This window comes from Caretta caretta, chromosome 8, assembly GCF_965140235.1.
Source record: "Caretta caretta isolate rCarCar2 chromosome 8, rCarCar1.hap1, whole genome shotgun sequence".
Classification (NCBI taxonomy): Eukaryota; Metazoa; Chordata; order Testudines; family Cheloniidae; genus Caretta; species Caretta caretta.
In genome coordinates, this window is record NC_134213.1 from 78,462,444 (window position 1) to 78,482,895 (window position 20,452).

Consider the following 20,452-nt stretch of genomic DNA (forward strand, 5'->3'; position numbering starts at 1 on the left):
GTCTGTGACCAAAAATCAAATAATGTGAAATAAAGCCCTGATGGCTAGTCGCTAAGGTGCAAGCAAGTAGGCTTGGACCTGAGAGAGAGGAATACAAGTTGTTGAGACACACACACACAATATGCTGCCAAACTCCATGGTAAGGTAGGAACTTAAATCCACCCTCAGGATTTATGTTTGGATTTAAACATTCCATACAAAAGTATGAATACGGGCACCTTGATCCTCTAATATTTCATGATACCCCTAATGCTGTCACCTCTTTCTCCCCAGCCTGCCACACACACATGCACTTCTCTTCTGCCTGTCTGATTTCATAGGACATTGTCCGAAAAAAGCACAGTTCAGCCAACCCCTTTTGCAGCTTGATCTTACATTCCGAGTTTGCCATGGCCATCCTACAGGCAGATGGCAAAGAAAAAGCCAGAACTCTTCTAGTGAGGGAAATAATGAATTCAGTTGCAGCTGGTGTTTAAAGGGACAGAAGGCTAATTTCTGCATTGCTGTTCGTAACCACTAAAATATAAAAAAGGGTCAGAAGAACAAGTTTTGAATTACAGATATCTTCAATTTTTTTTTTTATTATTGGGAATATGTATCCGTTACTGACAAGCTCTGAAAACCACCACTCCAAGCTTGTCAGTAAAACCAAATGTTAAATGGAAAATATTTGCCAGGATTTAAAATTAGACCCACACATTACTTACAGATGTTTCCGTGAAAAACACTTGAAACTCAACCACCCCAAGTAATAAACCCCACAATGGTGGGGGGGGGCTTATATTCCAAGTTAATTTTTATTATATAAGTAGCCATACGAAGAAGCCATTGCATATTGCTTAAATTAAATGTGGAGGAATGAAATCAGCAGTATCCCTTTACAGCATATGGTCCAGCAAATCAAATTACAAAGCTTTCCACATCTCATTAACTGCAATGAGTACAGTGAGTTTTCTAATAAGTCACTTCTTTTTCATGTGAGTGGTGAGCAGTGACTTATTGTAAGTATTCTCACAGGATGACCCTTGTGCTGAAATTAAGAACTAATCTAAAATGGGAAAGGTCATTTGGTCAAGTCTGATCATAACATTTCCTCATTATTGTTTTACTTGGCATTGAAGCATATGCTTTCCCGGTGCACCAACTGAAAAATGCCTTTGATAATTTCACTGACAGCAAGTAACCCACACACTGCCATTAAATGAGTTTGGGCAGGATTAGTTGACAATAAAGAGTACAATATAAATGTTTTTAGAGAATGAATTTTTCAGCAGTAAAGTTTCATGCAGACATCCTCAGCTAATTTATTTTCATTTACTATTGAGATGTCAGTCCAAATACTTCTCAAGGTGAAAATGTAAGGTCCCCAGTTAGATTACCTAATCTCCTGAATCTCAATATTGCAAATGGGAAGGGAGATGCACACACTTTCCACCTGGAAACTCAGCTTCAGTTAGGCTGCGTGGGCAAGGGAAAGACCACCCCTGAGAATCTGCACCCTTCTCTGAGAAACAAGAAAAATTATTTTAAAAGTCGCTCATCATGTGGCTTTCATTTCGTGCAGATTCCTGACTTAGTGGCAAAACTGGGACTGGAACTTCAGGAGTTCTTGGCTCCTAGACCTGTTCTCAGATCACTAAGCTGAATCCAATCTCTCTTTCGTTGTAAACTTAAAACTGTGTCGTATAGAATACACTGACCATAAAAATACAGCACAGTGCACATTAGAGAAACATCTGAAGATACTGGATATAAGACAAAAGCTGCGCCATGCCAGCTGAACCATTTGGGCTGGAGGAGAGGAGGAAAGTCAGCAGTGTTTTGTTTTGTTTTTTAAAGCAATTACAAAGTTGTTGGCTGATCTTATGTAGCTGGGCAGGAAATTCTGTAGTTTTTGGAAGCCACTGACACAAATGTTCTGGCACTTGCGCGCTCTGGTTCATATTTCAAGGAGAGTTAATGTGCTGTACCCAGGACATTCAAAGGGCAAAGTAAAATGGAGGCAGAGGAAAGTTTAAACCAATAAATAGGGAAATGTAAAGTCTCGCATGTTAAAAGAAAAATATTGCAATTTAATTCAAAACTTCCTGTGATGCCATAATAATGCTTGTAGAGCAGCAGTGATATGATCATTCAAGCCAGGACATTTCTCTTGGGTATTAACCATGTGGTAAAATTCTAGATTATTGAAAATGGACCCTCTAAAATGGATTTATTATTTAGTTTGAAAACATTCCTTCACTTTTGTGCAACTGCCACTTAGAAGCTTGAAACCAAGCTATTGTTTAGATCAAGCTGTTATTGTAGGGTTGCTCGTGTTGAGTTACTAGCATTTCTTTTTACAAAATTTAACAAAGCATTGGATTTGAGATATATGTATGTGTAAAAAGTGACATGGACTCTGCAAAAAGAGAAGGAAAGAGACAGACTAAATTCTGAAGATTAAACGTTAGCTCTGTCAATGTCAGTGTTTCAGCTCTCTGAAAACAGTTTGGTCAATCAGGACTCACTACTGGTGTGCATTTCTAAAGCACAATGTTGGCCTTTTGGCCACACAACGAGGTACAGATTCAAGCAGTGGTCAAAGGCCTGGCTCTGGGCTGGTTTAAGCTTGCTTGAGATATTTATCTGGTGCCCTTGACAAATTCAGACTCTACTGAAGCAAAATGATATTTTTTGTTTTTTTAAAGGGCACCATTTTCAGCCCATGTAGCTGCAGTTGTATTTCTAGAAGGATTGAGTAAAAAAATTAGGGGACCTCTTTAAAGCCTGAGCCTCAGATTAGCCAACCAGGTTCATGCCCTCCTTCCTGCCTTAAGGTTCCAGGTGTGTCGTAGCTAACAGGTCACAACACCAGACTCAGAGCCATACCTGAGCAAAGATACCATTTTCCAAACACTGAACTCAAGCTATTTTATCCGTAACAGCCCCTCAGCCTCCCTTTAGCAGAAAATTATCTACCTACCTATATGCATATATTTTTTACGTGTCCGCATATATTTACTTTAAAATATCTCATGAGTGTGTAATATGGACACATACAAAAGTTCCTGGACAGTTGTTCTTTTAGGAGTAACACCACACAAATACATAAGATGATTCAACAGTGGACCACTCATCTGATGTATTTGGCATGGTGCAAGCTATTAGTGTCTGTGGAGTCATCATCTGAGTTAGTTCCTGCCTGGCTCATATTCCTTTCTCCAGTTGAATGTTAGTCAAAATGTTCCTATCACCTCAGCAGCAATCTAACATGTGCTATTTTCTCTTTGCAGAAGTAAATGATATTGCAGACTTGTGATTATGTGTTATTTGAAGCTGGTAGCGCTAAGGCTCGGTGTGATAATAAAAGGGAATTGTTTATCTTTGAAGGTGGTATCGATGGCCTTCTCTGCATTACAGGCAATTGAGCTTGCCTACCAAAATGCGGTACCCCAGCATACTGTAACACACACATCACATCCACACCCTCTCAATGGTGCAGTGCTGGAGCACTGATTCAGAACTGAGTCAGAAGAAAGTAGTTCATCTACTGAACCACCAGTACCACCACAGCAAATAGGTTTTCTTTGAGATCGCCTACTCAAGCACTAACAAGACTGATGCAGCTCAGCTGAGAGAACACAATCCAACATGGTATTCCTTGTGTTTATAGAGCAACAGTCCATTCATTAAGCAAAACGATGGAACAAAGCTTCACACATCTAAGCTATCTGAACAGGCAATGCCAGAAGCCGCAGCCCCCAGGTCCCCAATGACAAACTTTTGAAAACAACAAGATATGCCAATAAAATAAAACATCCTCAAATCATTAATGAATTCCATTATCTAAGAGGCATATTAGAATATGGACAAAGATATACTGGAATACTAGCATCACCCTTGTGACACCATTAACACTTTGTCAGCTCTCTTAACCCAGTATTTTAAGGAATTTAAAACTATGCAACCAAAATCCCCCTGGAGATAAGAGGAGAGATGTCAGCATGGATTTTTTTTTGTTTTGTTTTGTTAAATTCTGCCCCCATTCCCAACCCCATAAAAATCCATATATTCAATTCTTAAATAGAAGCATATTTGGGTTTTGTGAGGCTTTGGATCAGTTATTCTTCATCCTTTTGGGGGAGGAAAAATGGCATATTTTCTAGACACATGTGCCTGGATATTTAATAATAATATAACCAAGAAATAGTAGCTTCTTATGAAACAACTGATTTCAACTGAGCACATTTTGGTTGAGCTGTTCTGTTGGACACACTGCCAGATGCAACAGAAACAAGCCCCAGTGAAACCAACTGAGGAAATGTCTCATTCTGATTAGTAACAGCCTTACAGATTATTTGGGGGGGGGGGGAAAGATATTTATTAAAAACCCATGACAGACTATTGCATTAAGGTTCAAATTTAAACCCACTGAAATGTTAATCCTTTCCAAGGAAGAGCCATAAGTGAAAACAGACCTTCAGCATTGGCCACAGAAGTTGTCACAACAAAACAGGAGGAAACCACTTACTGTAACTCTTGTCCATGGTCGAAGAACGCAAAGAAACTGTGGCCCCAATAGGATGTCTAGAAAAAGAAAAGATTATATTTGGATTGAAATAAACTTTAAGAGATTACACCATGACTCCCATCCACAGGAAGTGGGGCAGTATGAGGCTAGAGTGAATGCAAGTCCTGGGTAGCCTCCATCGCTACTCTCCAGAGCACAAGGAAGGAATTTCAGCTATTATCTCAAGTGCCTTGGAACAGTTTAGGCCTTGTGTGCCTGGCCTGCAAAGTGACACTGAACTCAGCCGACTTGGAACACTGTTAATTTGTATGTCTTTATCCCATCAGACAGAATTCTTCACAGTGGAACTATCGGAAAACATGGCAAAATGGCATCTAGGAAACGGGAAAAAATTTCTTGTGGAGCAGAAAGCATGCTCTCAATATGTTCTGTCCTGCTGCTAAGTTATGGAGAAGTAATCTATGGAAAGAAAATAAATACAAACACATGGCAGTCAAAATGAATTTCACAGAAAAGAAAATATTCTGTTGTAGTCAATATAGGCGACTATGCACCCTTCCCTTTGTGTGTAGGGCACATTCTATTATTTGTTTTTGTACAGTCTTCTGCAGTGTTATGGGGACATATTAATGTTATGCTCTCAATGTACACACAGAGAAGTTAGATAAAAAACTACTCTTGCTGGAAAGTTGCAATGTAACACTACATTATTTCTTAGAATTCATGATAACACTCAAGAACCCAAAACAGACACACAAAACAGGCTGCTCCTTAAAACAGAGAGGGTCCAACTCAGCCCACCTTTCTCTAGGCTGGCTGGCTGCAGACTTAGTGCTGGTAGGCCCAGATCACATGCTTCCCTACAAATCCCCTTAGCCTGCAAGCAGGACCAGGGGAAAAAACCCAGACATTTAAAGAGATTGTGCTTAAAATTGTAATACACCACCACCAGGACTGCACCAAGGTTTTTGGGAGGGTGGGGGCAGGGCAAAATAGAATCATAGAATATCAGGGTTGGAAGGGACCTCAGGAGGTCATCTAGTCCAACCCCCTGCTCAAAGCAGGACCAATCCCCAACTAAATCATCTCAGCCAGAGCTTTGTCAAGCCTGACCTTAAAAATATCTAAGGAAAGACATTCCACCACCTCACTAGGTAATGCATTCCAGTGTTTCACCACTCTCCTAGTGAAAAAGTTTTTCCTAATATCCAACCTAAACCTCCCCCACTGCAACTTGAGACCATTACTCCTCGTTCTGTCATCTGCTACCACTGAGAACAGTCTAGATCCATCCTCTTTGGAACCCCCTTTCAGGTAGTTGAAAGCAGCTATCAAATTCCCCCTCATTCTTCTCTTCCGCAGACTAAACAATCCCAGTTCCCTCAGCCTCTCCTCATCACTCATGTGTTCCAGTCCCCTAATCATTTTTGTTGCTCTCCGCTGGACTCTTTCCAATTTTTCCACATCCTTCTTGTAGTGTGGGGCCCAAAACTGGACACAGTACTCCAGATGAGGCCTCACCAATGTCGAATAGAGGGGAACGATCACATCCCTCGATCTGCTGGCAATGCCCCTACTTATACATCCCAAAATGCCACTGGCCTCCTTGGCAACAAGGGCACACTGTTGACTCATATCCAGCTTCTTGTCCACTGTAACCCCTAGGTCCTTTTCTGCAGAACTGCTGCTGAGCCATTCGGTCCCTAGTCTGTAGCGGGGCATTGGATTCTTCCGTCCTAAGTGCAGGACCCTGCACTTGTCCTTATTGAACCTCATCAGATTTCTTTTGGCCCAATCCTCTAATTTGTCTAGGGTCCTCTGTATCCTATCCCTACCCTCCAGCATATCTACCACTCCTCCCAGTTTAGTATCATCCGCAAACTTGCTGAGGGTGCAATCCACACCATCCTCCAGATCATTAATGAAGATATTGAACAAAACCGGCCCCAGGACCAGCCCTTGGGGCACTCCACTTGATACCAACTGCCAACTAGACATGGAGCCATTGATCACTATCCGTTGAGCCTGACAATCTAGCCAACTTTCTATCCACCTTAAAGAAGTATGGGCTGGATGAATGGACTATAACTTGCTGGCAAGAATACTGTGGGAGACAGTGTCAAAAGCTTTGCTAAAGTCAAGGAACAACACATCCACCACTTTCCCCTCATCCACAGAGCCAGTTATCTCGTCATAGAAGGCAATTAGATTAGTCAGGCATGACTTGCCCTTGGTGAATCCATGCTGACTGTTCCTGATCACTTTTCTCTCCTCTAAGTGCTTCAGAATTGATTCCTTGAGGACCTGCTCTATGATTTTTCCAGGGACTGAGGTGAGGCTCACTGGCCTGTAGTTCCCAGGATCCTCCTCCTTCCCTTTTTTAAAGATGGACACTGCATTAGCCTTTTTCCAGTCTTCCGGGACTTCCCCCGATCGCCATGAGTTTTCAAAGATAATGGCCAATGGCTCTGCAATCACATCCGCCAACTCCTTTAGCACTCTCGGATGCAGCGCATCCGGCCCCATGGACTTGTGCTTGTCCAGCTTTTCTAAATAGTCCCGAACCACAGAGGGCTGGTCACCTCCTCCCCATGCTGTGCTGCCCAGTGCAGTAGTCTGGGAGCTGACCTTGTTCGTGAAGACAGAGGCAAAAAAAAGCATTGAGTACATTAGCTTTTTCCACATCCTCTGTCACTAGGTTGCCTCCCTCATTCAGTAAAGGGCCCACACTTTCCTTGACTTTCTTCTTGTTGCTAACATACCTGAAGAAACCCTTCTTGTTACTCTTAACATCTCTTGCTAGCTGCAACTCCAGGTGTGATTTGGCCTTCCTGATTTCACTCCTGCATGCCCAAACAATATTTTTATACTCTTCCCTGGTCATTTGTCCAATCTTCCACTTCTTGTAAGCTTCTTTTTTGTGGTTAAGATCAGCAAGGATTTCACTGTTAAGCCAAGCTGGTCGCCTGCCATATTTACTATTCTTCCTACACATCGGGATGGTTTGTCCCTGTAACCTCAATAAGGATTCTTTAAAATACAGCCAGCTCTCCTGGACTCCTTTCCCCTTCATGTTATTCTCCCGGGGATCCTACCCATCAGTTCCCTGAGGGAGTCAAAGTCTAAGTCCAGGGTCCGTATTCTGCTGCTCTCCTTTCTTCCCTTTGTCAGGGTCCTGAACTCGACCATCTCATGATCACTGCCTCCCAGGTTCCCATCCACTTTAGCTTCCCCTACTAATTCTTCCCGGTTTGTGAGCAGCAGGCCAAGAAGAGCTCTGCCCCTAGTTGGTTCCTCCAGCACTTGCACCAGGAAATTGTCCCCTACCCTTTCCAAAAACTTCCTGGATTGTTTGTGCACCGCTGTATTGCTCTCCCAGCAGATATCAGGGTGATTGAAGTCTTCCATGAGAACCAGGGCCTGCGATCTAGTAACTTCCGTGAGTTGCCGGAAGAAAGCCTCGTCCACCTCATCCTCCTGGTCCGGTGGTCTATAACAGACCCCCAACACGACATCACCCTTAAAATCTTAAATGGAGGCCTTCCAAGCTGAACATCTAAATCTGAGCTGGAGAGTGAGCCCACCCCATGCTCACCCTGCAGCTCCTGTCCTGGGAGACTGTGACAGATGGATGGAGAGCCAAATCTGAACCCTGCTGCAACCCCACACCCCAGGTCAGACCACCACTCAATTTGGAGGCCTTCTCAAAAGGGGGGGGCAAGGGGAAAATTCTCCCTTCCCGTTCACACCCCAGGTGCTCCTGGACACAATTAACATCCCTCATCTTATTACGGACCCAAGTTTTGTTCCAGGGATGCGGTAAGAAACTCATTTTGAAACTGCTCCAATATCTTGGTTTTGAAAGTTTGTCTTGTATGTTATTGTTCCACCAGGGAGAGACTGTAAAAAACCTCCCAACAAAACTAATGAGAAGCAAAGCAGGGAAGAAAAGGGGACAATCAAATGAAACTAGGATAATAACGGAGGGCAGAGGGGAAAAAATCTAATGGAAAAATACAACCATTCTATCTACAGCATTACGTACAAAAAACTATCTGAACAATTGGATTAAGCTGCAAAGTCAAGCAGAAATGCTAGTACTAAGGTTGCCTGTGAAACCTTATTTCAGCTCCCTTGTTAATTACATTATTATATTCTTATTTTTCCACAGGACCCCTGCCTCATTCACTGCAAAGGATGGATGGTGCTCAGGGAATAAATTAGGATTGTGTAATGAATGAGGCTATTGTCAGTAGAATCACTGCCACATTTGCTCTAGAAGGAGCGTTTAGGGAGCTTGGCCAGCCTCTCTCTACTCCCATCCCAGAGAAGCTGTCTGCTTCCAGTGTTCCCAGTTCAGCATGTGCTGCTTCTGCACTGGTAGTGGGGGTCCAGTATTAGAATATTCATATTGAGTTATTCATTTGGCAGGCTGCCGAAGTTTTCCAGATGAATATGAGCAAGAGAATGGACATGGTGATTTTCCACGTTTAATATACCTCAGCAAAAGTAAGCAGAATTTCATGGGATGCAGAAAGGGTTCTTCTCTAGGCTGAAAGCTTTTCCCCTGCAAAATTCAAATATTTTTAAACACCTGTGATGTAAGAGCTTCTCAAAAACAGATTGCAAGAATTTTTTATCGTGGAAAATGTTAGACAGTGTAAATATAGGTGTGGCTACCAGCTCCCCTACACAATGAAGTCTACCCCGGGTTCATGTTTGCATGCTATATTCCTTATAAATAGCAGAAGCCCACCCTTGAGCGCGGAAGACCACCTGTTTTAAAAATGGAATCTTTCATGGACATATGGCTTTGTATCACAAGAAAAAAATTAATGAACGCTAACAGGTGTTGCATACCCCCAAAATAGCTCAAGTCGATGGCAAAGCTTCACTCTCCACAGGGTTTGCCCTGTCTTCATCCAACAACTGCTGAGCTAAGTAGTGATTTTACTCACTTCAAGAGAATCCAACTCTACAAGCATCTGCTACATGTGGTAGGGGCAAAAAGCCAATCAAGGCCCCAATCCTGCAGTCATTTATTTTACATGTATAACTTCACTCACATGAGTAGTCTGACTCAAGTGAAACAGGACTTCTCACATGAATAAAGATACACGCGTGCGTAGGCACTTGCAGTATGGGGCATTAGGTTTTTAAAAAACATTTGTGGACTCATTTGTAACACTCTTAGTCAACGGAGAAGACAGCATTGGTTCTCTGGTGGGATGTTCAACCCACACAACTCGTGAGTGGGTTAATATGGGTCAGAAGGGGCCAATTAACCTGATATGCTGAACCTGGAATGGAAGCTGGGCTTGACAGGGCCTAATGGCAGAGGACGCCCAGCTGTGGGAGGAGCTAGGATAGACATATAAAGCTAGGAAGTGAGAGCAGGAAGAAGGTCTGCAGTCACTCCCTAGAAGGAAGGGGAGTTGGCCAGGGACAAGGAGGCAATCCAGGGGGAAAGTAAGCCCTGGGGTCCTGCCCTGGATTAGGGAGTCTTACAAGAGGCCTAGAGGAATGAAGTAGCCATGGGGGACTAAAGGAAGCTGCAGTAGTAAACCCAGAAATAGGCAGGGAAATAGAGCTGTGGTAGGAAGAAGCCCTGGGAAATAGCAGCTGAGACCAAGATGACTTAGGTTGCTGAAACCCAAAATAGCGGGTGGACCTGACGTCTCCTACCAGCCATAAGTAAGTAGCCCAGGAGTTGGAACAGAGGTCTGCCTCAGACAGCATACAGATTGCTTGTCCAGGAGTGCTTTGTTATTCCAGAAGAGGGGTACTATACAGCAACCTGACCCGAGGACCAAGTCACAAAGAGGGAGTACCCTGAATCAGAGAGAGAGAGACGGACCACAGCACGAACAACAGATTTTAGGATGCACCATAGGAGGCGAAAGCTAATTCCAAGATGCAGCCACTAGGAGATGAACCTGTGGTGAGGGGAACCACCTTCACAGGCTCCCATACATATTTTTCTGCAATCCTTTTTACAGCCCACTCCCATTTTCAAATTCTGGTCTCACATTAAATACACACACACACACACACACACACAGATACACATTTTCAGGCACAGCCTTGTAACAGAATTGCCATTGGTGCTGTTCTGTTAATATGATGCAATACAGCCTGCTCAACTTTTGCATAACAACAATTCAACAAACATGATTTTAAGCATTCAATTCTACTTGTACAGCTTCTTAAAATTCCCTGCAATATAATTATACTGATGGGAATGCAGAAAGATAATTGCTTTTAGAGGAAAGTTTCTCTTTTGTTTCATGTCATCTGGCTTCCATAAATAGAACAAGAGACCTGGAAGAGCAGAAATACACAGCCATGTGTCTTTAGTTATTTATTTACAAAGATAGACCTTGACAAATGTAATTTGTTCGATAAAATGAAAAGGGTGTATGATAATTCCTTTAGACAAAAGGGCTTGAAAAGGAACGTCATCAGCAGTAGCTCACTCCATCATTGCCAGTGATCAGCTGACTTTGAAGAAGTGGCAGGTGTTCCTCTTTTGGAATGCCGCATTGAAATAAGATTTAGAAGAGGAAAAAAAAGCGCTAGGAATTGGAGCAATTCTTTATTCAGACAATAATTATACAAATTAGATCTATGAAAGCCAGAGAATGACTGTGCCTTGAACCCTGTCTGTGTGCATAGAACAATGGAGAAATTAATAATTAAATCTATTACATATGCTCATAACTCAGCACAAAAACATACCTCACTAGTTCAAACACTTCTGCATTTTCATTTGAATAAAGCTTTCACACATTTTCCTCATTATATATGTATTATATTTTAAATTGAACAGCTTATTTTGTTGCCTTTATGCTTTGAATTAATAAGGCCACACTTTAATGCACTAATGTTGAATAGCATTACCGTGCTTTATAGTTATTACTCTGGGGAGAGAATCCCTAGTTTCCCAATGGTGAAATCAATTTGCCCCATAAAAAACAGTTACTTACCTTTCTGTAACTTGTTCTTCGAGATGTGTTGCACATATACATTCCACCGTAGGTCTGTATACGCCTCGTACACAGTGGTTGGAAAATTTTCCCCCTCAACAGTACCCACTGGGGCAGCTTGAGCTTTAGTTTTTAGTGCTGGATAGACTGATAGAGAGGGGAAGGAGGGCAGGTCGTGGAATGGGTATTTGCAATATACCTCAAGGAACAACAGTTACACAAAGGTAGGTAACCATATTTTCTTTTTCAAGTGCTTGCATATGTCCAGTCCACTGTAGGTAACTCACAAGCAGACAAACATGGAGGTGGGCTCGGATTATACCTGAACAATGATTGCAGGACAACTTGTTCAAAATTGACATTGTCCCCGGGCTGATGGGACATGGCATAACGAGAAGCAAAAGTGTGGACTGATGATCAAGTCACTGCTTTACAAACGGGTATTTGTGCCAAGGAAGTTGCTAAAAGGTGCCTGCGCTCGAGCAGAATGTGCCAATGCTCTCGCTGGCAGGGTTATATTAGCCAATTGACAGCATAAACGCATGCACAAAGAGATCCAGGATGAGATTCTCCGAGTGGAAACTGGTTGATCCTTGGCTTTGTCCACAACCAACAACTGCATGGAGGATCTAAAAAACTTAGTATGATCCAGGTGGAAAGCTAAAGCTCTTCTCACATCCAACAGGATGAAATCTCACCTCATCTCTACATGTATAAGATTTCGAGAAGAAAGTCAGCAAATAGAATGCCTGGTTAACATAAAATTACATACTACCTTCATGAGAAATTTTGAGTAAGGGCAGAGATAAACTTTATCCTTATGGAAACCTGTATAGGGAGGCTCTGACACTAGGGGTCTCAACTCACCCATCCTTGTGGCTGAGGTAATGGCAACTAAAAATGCTATCTTCACAGAGAGCTGGAGCAGAGAGCAAGTTGCAAGGGGTTCAAATGGCAGTCCAGTCAACTTTGCTAGGACCACATTCAGGTCCCAAGGACAGATAGGATCTTGCTTGTGTGGTTACAATCTAACCAAGTCCCTTAGGAATCTAGTAACGATGAAGTTGGAGAAAAGAGACCTACTATCCACCAAGGAATGGAAGGCTGTGATAATTGCCAGATGTATTCTTATAGAGCTAATGACCAAACTCTGATGTTTTAGGTATAGAAGATAGTCCAATATGAGGTTCAGGGGTGCATGCTCTGGAGATAAGCCTTTCTGATGGGACCACATCTGGGTCCAGAGGGGGAAGAGAGTGAAGGCTTGATGGACAAGATCAGTAGGATCGAGTATCAGTGTTGTTTGGGCTACAAGTATAAAACAAGCATGGTCTTGTTTGACTTTGAACAATACTCTGGGCAGCAAGAGAAGTGGAGGGAAGGCATATTGAGGGGGATCCCTTCCAAGATAGCAGAAAAGCATCTGTCAGTGAGCCTGAGCTGAGAATTCCCTGAGACCAAAACCAATGGCATTTACTTTTTGGGCTTTGTTGCAAACAGGTCCACTTGGGGAGTCTCCCAGAACTGGAAGATGAATCTGGCAATGTCTGGTCGTAAAAACACTCATGGTGATTGGAGAAGGTCCTGCTCAGTCAATCCACCAGTGTGTTCTCCTTCTCTAGAAGGTAAGCCACCCTGAGATGAATTGAATTGGTTATGCAAAAGTCCCAGAGGCAAATTGCCTCCTGGCATAACTAGATTGGCCACACTCTTCTCTGTTTATATAAAACAGTCTTGGAGTTGTCTCTTAGAATTAAGAAGTTCTTTCCTACTACATACAGGAGGAAAGCTGAACCAGCTAGTCACTCAGCTCTTGACTCCCTGACATTTATGATCCATTCATGAAACCACCAGAAACCTTGAGTCTGCAGGGACCCCATTAGAGTCCCCCAACCCAGGGCTGAAGCGTCTGTGACTAGAGTGAGGATTGGTAGCAGGAGGATAAAGGGCACTTCCCCACACAGACTTCATTGAAATGTTGCCACCACCACCATTCACTTCATGAAAACCTGAGGAACAGCTGAGAGACTGAATGGGAGCACCATGAACTAACAATGGGACCCATTTGCCACAAATTTGAGAAACTTCATATTGCGACATGGAAGTAAGCATCCTTTATGTCTCAACCAATACATCAAAATGTCTGTTTGGATGAAGTGGCTGGATGGGATGAGCTCACTGATGCTGAAGAGAAGGGTGGTGCATGTCATCTCCCATAACCCGTTTCTCTTCAATGGATCTGGAGACTAGCGAGCAAAATCCTGGTGTCTGTATGGCAGCTTAGGGTGGAGCTATTTCCTCTTTAACGCCAGAGTATAAATTCCAAGATATTTCAATGTCTCCCTGGAATCTTTTAGACTATGGAGCCTACTATCTGTCTTATCAAAAAAACAAAAAGGACCTTCAAAAGGAAGGTCCTGGACTTCTGGGGGCGCCCAGATGACTGTAACTACAAACATTTTCTCACAAAAATGGTTGATGCCCTGGTTCAAGCCACCACATCTGTACCATCTAAACTGTTCTGGAGAGCAGTTCTGGTAACTAACTTGCCCTCATCCACCATTACTGCCAAGTCCTGCCTAAGTCCTCTGGTAACTTGTCTTTAGGTTTTATAATGTTCTCCCAGAGGGTGAAGTCATAGCCGCTCAGGAGTGCCTGTTAGTTTGCAAACCTGAGTTGCAGACTTCCTGTAGAATAAAGTTTGCATCCAAATAAGTACAGCCTTTTTGAATCTTTGCCTTTTGGTGTTGATGCTTCATGTCCTTCTCTCTCCTGTTCACGAGTAGCCAGCACTACCGAGGAATCTGGGGAAGAGTGAGAGTACAAATACTCAACTTAATGATATTTTCCAGGCAAGAAATAATTTACCCTTAGAAATACAGATGGTCCCATTAGTCCTAATATGGGATCATTTTCCTTTTGCCTTCTGGTAGAGTGGCAGAAACTTGTGGGACTGCCATGCAGGAAACATAGGTTCAGAATGGGAGCTGGGGCCTGTGGGTGTCTCAAGGGAGCTAGTGACTGAAGGAATTGGCCATACGCAAATGTTATAGAGGTGACCAAATACCATCTCTGGCCCAGCTGGAAATAACGATTTGCTGCAGTGCCTGAAGCATTTGGTGGAGGCAGAGGAGGCCCACTAGGAGAGATTTCTGATTTTAAAGTTACAGAGAGCTACTCCCAACTCCTACCTTCTAGATGAAGCCTGATTTCAGACTCCAGCAATCTGCAGCTGATGCAGGGCCTCCAAAGAGTCCCAAGTCAACAAGTGCTAATTGCACTGCAGATTTTAGCATAGTTAGTTGTTCTGAAAGCGATTTAACCAGATTGAAGCCTCTACTTCCATTTTGTTTTGGGATTGTAAACAGTGAACATATTTGATTACATTGACTTCAGGTGTCAGATCTAAGGGTGACAATGGTGTATTCAGAGACCTGGGGAAGGTGCATTCAACTCTGACTGCCATGAAAATAAACAGAGATGGCAACTAAATGAGCAGAAGGGAATTAACAAAGAGTGAACACAGAGCACCACTGGCTTCAGTGGCAGATCCAGTACCCGAATTCAGTTTTCTGAAAGAATGCAGAGCTAGTGAAAGGTGCCTGGTTGACAACCCTGGAAAGCAAAGTCTGCCTGTTGTCACCAGCCAGGTGCAGCATAAGCCATTACAGTTCAGTTTCCTTAACAGGCTCTGCCTGCAATCCTGCAATGGAAGGATCACCTCGAGGAGTGAAAGACCCTTCCCACTAAACCATTGGATTCTGCTACGTTTGCCAATGAAGGTGCTAATGATGGGAGGGGCTTGACGTACAACCTCGCCCATTTGCAACTGAACTGAGATCTCCCATTCTTGGCAAATAGGTCGGTGAACCACAGGGCATAGCTGAGAGAGCTACCAATGGAATGCTAGTGTTGTGTGCTTTTAAAGTACACAAAGATGCAATTTTCAGCCGCTGCGTTAACCCAAAAGATGTCTTAAAAGTATCTGATTGTAAATTGGGCTTTTCTTTATAAAAGTAAAAGATTTTAAAGAGATACTGTATATAATTTACAAATCTTCAATGCAACAGAGGAAAATGGAGGCTCCTATTCACCTTCAATTCCTCACCATCTTCTTATTAAACTTCTCAGGTAACCACACACACTTAATTGTACACAAGTTCACAATTCTTAACGCTACCCCATGCTTGGGCTGCCAACCTTGCGGCTATTAAGCTACCACCTTTCATCTGGAAAACTCCCAAGGAGAAAAGAACTCTACTTTTCGGAGTGCCGATGAATAGAAATGCTAACAAACCCTCAGATCGTTCATAATAATTGTGAAAAGTCCAGTCCCCTTGAAGAGCTATTCAGGACGGCTATCGTCACCCCATCAGCTGCAATGTAAAATGCATTTGGCATTGCAGCATCCCTTTCCTTGGTATTACAGCTGAAAAGAAATGTTAATCTGTCACGCTTATCTAAGCAGAAAGGGCATTATCATTCCTTCATACTATATCAGAGTTCCCAAAAGGGGCAATACAGGGCTAAGCAATCTGCCGAAAAGGTTTGGGAAAATAAACAATGTCAATTTGCCCCTTTAAATACTATCATGACAAATTTTCAAGGCATTTAGCAAGAAAATGCAGCTCTTTAAATGCCTAACTAATCAATATAGAGAACCAAGTGAGCAATCCATTTTGTGAGAAAAGGCAACCTTCCCAGGTTAATTCTTCACTCACAGAGACAACACCAGAGTCATTATATAACTTAAAACAGCCCTTTTAAACTATAAAAATAATTAGGTCCCATGTAGCACTAAGACCCTCTGAAACAGGCCACCAGAAGCAGACAACCTGATAAACACTCAGGGGAATGAGCCTGAAGAGAAAAAACCATGCTTGTAATTTAAAAAAAAACAAACAAAAAAACGACACAATACTATCACATTCATCCAGAGTTAATAGCAATTCTAGCAATTCTGTGAATATGAAACACACAACCTTTCAGTTGCAGGAAAGCTGTTCGTTTTATGTGAAATTAAGCTGGAATGAGGCTAGCAGCAAGAATCCTGACCCTTTGTAAAAGGCAAACTTGACAGCAAAACACAAGTATTCCATTAAACCCAGGGAGATGGCATCATGTGCCAGTGAAGCCTTTCAAAGTGCTAACATGCCTTCCTTCTTTGAGGTGTATATTCCTTTTGCACCATCTAGTGACTGAAATGCTACATTATTCACATTCTTTGTGGCTTAGTGTAGAAGCATCAGATTCACAGTGGGACTATTTTCTGGTTAACAAACATTTAAACTCAAAATTAGGTTGGTTCTTGCTTAATATTTAGGTCTGCTAAACAAATAAAGTGTAGACCGTGGGTGAGGCAGAGGCAAGAGACACAGGGTAAAGCTCTGAATTTGTCATTGCTTATCTATTACGGTCCCAAGTTGTGCCGCTAGATAATTGCCTCCTGATAATAGTTCAGAGCTTGATAATGACTGAAGTTAGGCAGCTAACAGTTTATCTGTGTCTAGGTGCAAGTCTGTACAACTTTAGATTAAAGAGCAGGCATTTTGGCAATAGCTACAGTGATAAAATGTGCACATGATCTTCCTGATTACTGGTCATGTTACAGCGTAACTGCCATCTCCTAATAAGGAGGTAGATCAGAAGTGCAGATGGATCCAAGAAGTGACTGGGCCTAGTGCAAAGGTTTATTTTCATATGGTACATTACATAGTATGCAGTCTAGCATTCACATAGGGCTCTTCACATCCAGGGACCCTCTGCCCCACTGCCAAACAGCTGACAGCTCCAGTTATAGAAGCCTTGAGTGACCATCAGAGCCCTGCAGCCCCTCCTCCATCCTCTGTTTCCTTCCCATCCAACTATGTTCTGACAATACTGTTAGGAAGGGGCTGTTGAGAGGTTTTATTCCTATTGTTTCCTATCCTCAATTTGTTTGTGTTGTGCTCCCTCTGCTGGCTGGCATATATGCCCAGACACCTCTGTCCTCATTAGGCAGCCACCTTCTAGGGTTGGGGTGTTGTACATACACTGGAAGGTTCCAGGGCTCACGAGGTGTCAGGGAGAATCCCTCAATAAAGCCTAGGACCAGCTCTGATGGCTTAATGCATGGCCTTTCTTTGCAAGGACTAGTTTATCTCTCCCACAAGCAAGTAATTGCTGGGACATATTAGTAAAGAAAAACAGAAGCCCTCTGTTTCAGTGTTTTCATTTCAGTGTGTGATGCAAGACCTGTTTTAGCGTCTTATATTGCAGCACTGCCAACTGCCACATTATTGCATACCTTGCATAACACCATCTTCTAACATGTAACCTTACAGTCTACATAATGTCCACCTTGCACTTTCCATGAGTACTACTTTAAAACGCTAAATAAGGACCCAATGTAATAGGCTTTCTGTGCTGTCTGTTGCATACGGTAGGTCCCAGACTGTGTTAAGGAGAAAGAAGCAGCTAGTTAAGGCAACCTGCAAGTACTGTGAAAGATATCAAATAGGACGTACTGAATGTCCCAAATGAAAAGGGGCATTAAACATATTACGAATTTAAACCCAGGTTTGTATGGTCTTGTGGGTAAGGCGCTAGGACAAAGGCCGTGGCACAGACTTCCTATATGACTTTGGACAATTCACTTGATTTCCCCGTGTCCCAGTTTCGTATGGTACAATGAGAATACTACTACTTCCCCTGCCTCACAAGGGTGTTGTGAAGATAAATTAATGTTTCTGAGGCACTAAGATGATGGGGGCCATACACTGCTATCCCACCCACCAAAGAGCAGTGGAGCCTTCAAAGGCTGCCTGTGAAGAAGAATAAGTGCCATTCAACGGACATCACGGCACCACAGTTAGAAAACCTTTTTAAAATGCCTTCTTAAGTTCTACCCCAAGAAGACACCTGGGGAGTGCCAGCACCTGCAGAGAGTACACTCTGGGGTGAAACAGAAAGCAGGAAGAAATTAATAATCAGCTATATTTAGCTTTGTCTTATATAGGCCCTTGCAGCCATGGCTCTCAAAGCATTTTACACACATTAATGCATTAAGCCTCACAACACAAATTAGTTAGGGAAATATTAATTGCATTTTGCAGATTGGGAAACTGAAGCACAGAACATTTAATATGACTTATCTCCAGTCACACAGGAAGTCTGTAATAGAGCTGGGCGCATAACCCGGATCTCATCACTTCTAGTCCTGAACTTTAACCACAATTCCATCCTCCCTAAGCCTATGCTCAGAAATGCATCTGCACTTCAGGACCTGTGAAAAGAAAGAAACGTCAGAGATCTGAATTCTCAGTGTGCTGAATGCCCCTCTTTGCTGATTTGTTACATTTATTATACTGAGATGGTTGGATTGTCCTTAAAGGTGAACTGCAAATGCACAAAACCAAGAGTTTCAACCTTATTAAATTTCTTTGCTTTTTACGGTTTTTGTCACAAGATTAGCATTATTTAAACCTAGCACATTTCCTTAGTTTAATAAGTTACAATAAACGTTTTTAAAAGCCACAAGCTTTTCTGTCGGGTTATAAAAATATACCTAAAAGAGAAGTCTGAATTTTCTAAGGCAATAAAAGGATTTTTAAAAATAAAAACAAGCAAAATTTCTTCTTCCTCTTCCATTTTAGTCACTTGTGATGTATAGGCAAACAGAATCTGTTTATGAATCTAATTAATTAGAAATAGGAACAAAAATAAACCCAAACTCTAGGGAAGAAAGGCAGGGAAGGAGTGTGGATCCATCCTAAATACTTGTTTTGGAAAACAACAGTTACAGGCAAGCGATTTAGCACTTCTCCAAAGTTAAGTACATTAGCATAGATCCCTACTGTAGGAGATTTAGCACTTAGATCGATCAGATACCGAAGACATTCATACGCTCCATACAAGGATAAACTGAAAATGCCGAACAACAGGATGTTGCTAAACAAGCAAAGAGCAAAACACCAAGAAGATTGCCTGACAGCTGTGTACTTCTCATGAATGGTTCAGATGTAATTCACTGTGTACAGGAAGGGCACTCTACTCCTATATAAAAGAAAAAGCTTCTTTTGAAAAAACACCAAGCAGCGAGACATTGAGAAACCCGGGTTCAAACAAAGTTTTACGAGGAGAGTTAGAGTGCACTCAGCCTGTAAAATAGACTAACAATGATGACAGGCCATAGCTTGACGTGGAGTCTAGGCAATATCATCTCATAATAGTATATAATGATCCACTGCAGTTTTTATGAGATGGTTACCATTGCCAACAGGTGATTGAATGGTGTTTCATATGGCCATCAAGTGATGAATCTTGCTAGAGAATAGTAAGGAGAAAGGCAGATAGAGGGACATTTATTTTGACATTTCTTTGACCCATGCCAACTTAATTGTGTGTGTCAAAAGAAAACGCAAAGCATGGCTTTTGTCCATTTCAGATAAAAATCAGATGGATCTTTTCAGATCAGTCTTATTAAGCAGGCCCTTCCTCAAACATAAGCATGCAGAGGAGGGGGGAAATAAAGGGTTTGTAGGTAAGGTGATTGCCTAATTAAAGTGGACATGTAATACAAGCTTGCCCTTCTAAAACATGGTGCAGAGTTGATCAGACTGATTTTTTAGTTCACTCATACTGCTATCCAGTCACAGAGCACCATAATAAGGGTTAATGAGGGTCAGATTGCATGACCTTATGGGCTTTTAAATAGGTGGCTTTGAGGTGCAACAAGTCTGGTGTAGCGAGACTAGCAAATGGGTGGAATCATTTTCCCAGTTATTAATGAACATATCATCTATAAATAACAAGCAAAATGATCACCAAAGAAAATGTACTCAGGTTTGAGTATAAAAAGTTTGAGTTTCAGTACAAGATATTACCTCAGCCACCTTGTCTCTTTCAACATAGCTCCAACAACACTGCAATGAGACAAGTAAACCAATTTACTACGCTTGCTCAGACATGACAC

The 20,452-nt window shown here is 42.3% G+C and overlaps 1 long non-coding RNA gene across 1 annotated transcript in view; it reads right to left on the reverse strand.

Annotated features, from left to right (window-relative positions):
• The window catches only part of LOC125641416 (uncharacterized), a 74,411-nt gene extending 57,784 nt beyond the window's left edge, over positions 1-16,627 (reverse strand). Inside the window, exons 1-2 of the long non-coding RNA XR_007358045.2 lie at positions 16,482-16,627; positions 4,514-4,569 (exon numbers count right to left, since the gene is read on the reverse strand). This is a non-coding gene — a long non-coding RNA (uncharacterized LOC125641416). The remainder of the gene's footprint in view (positions 1-4,513; positions 4,570-16,481) is intronic.
• Between the last annotated feature and the right edge of the window lie 3,825 nt (positions 16,628-20,452).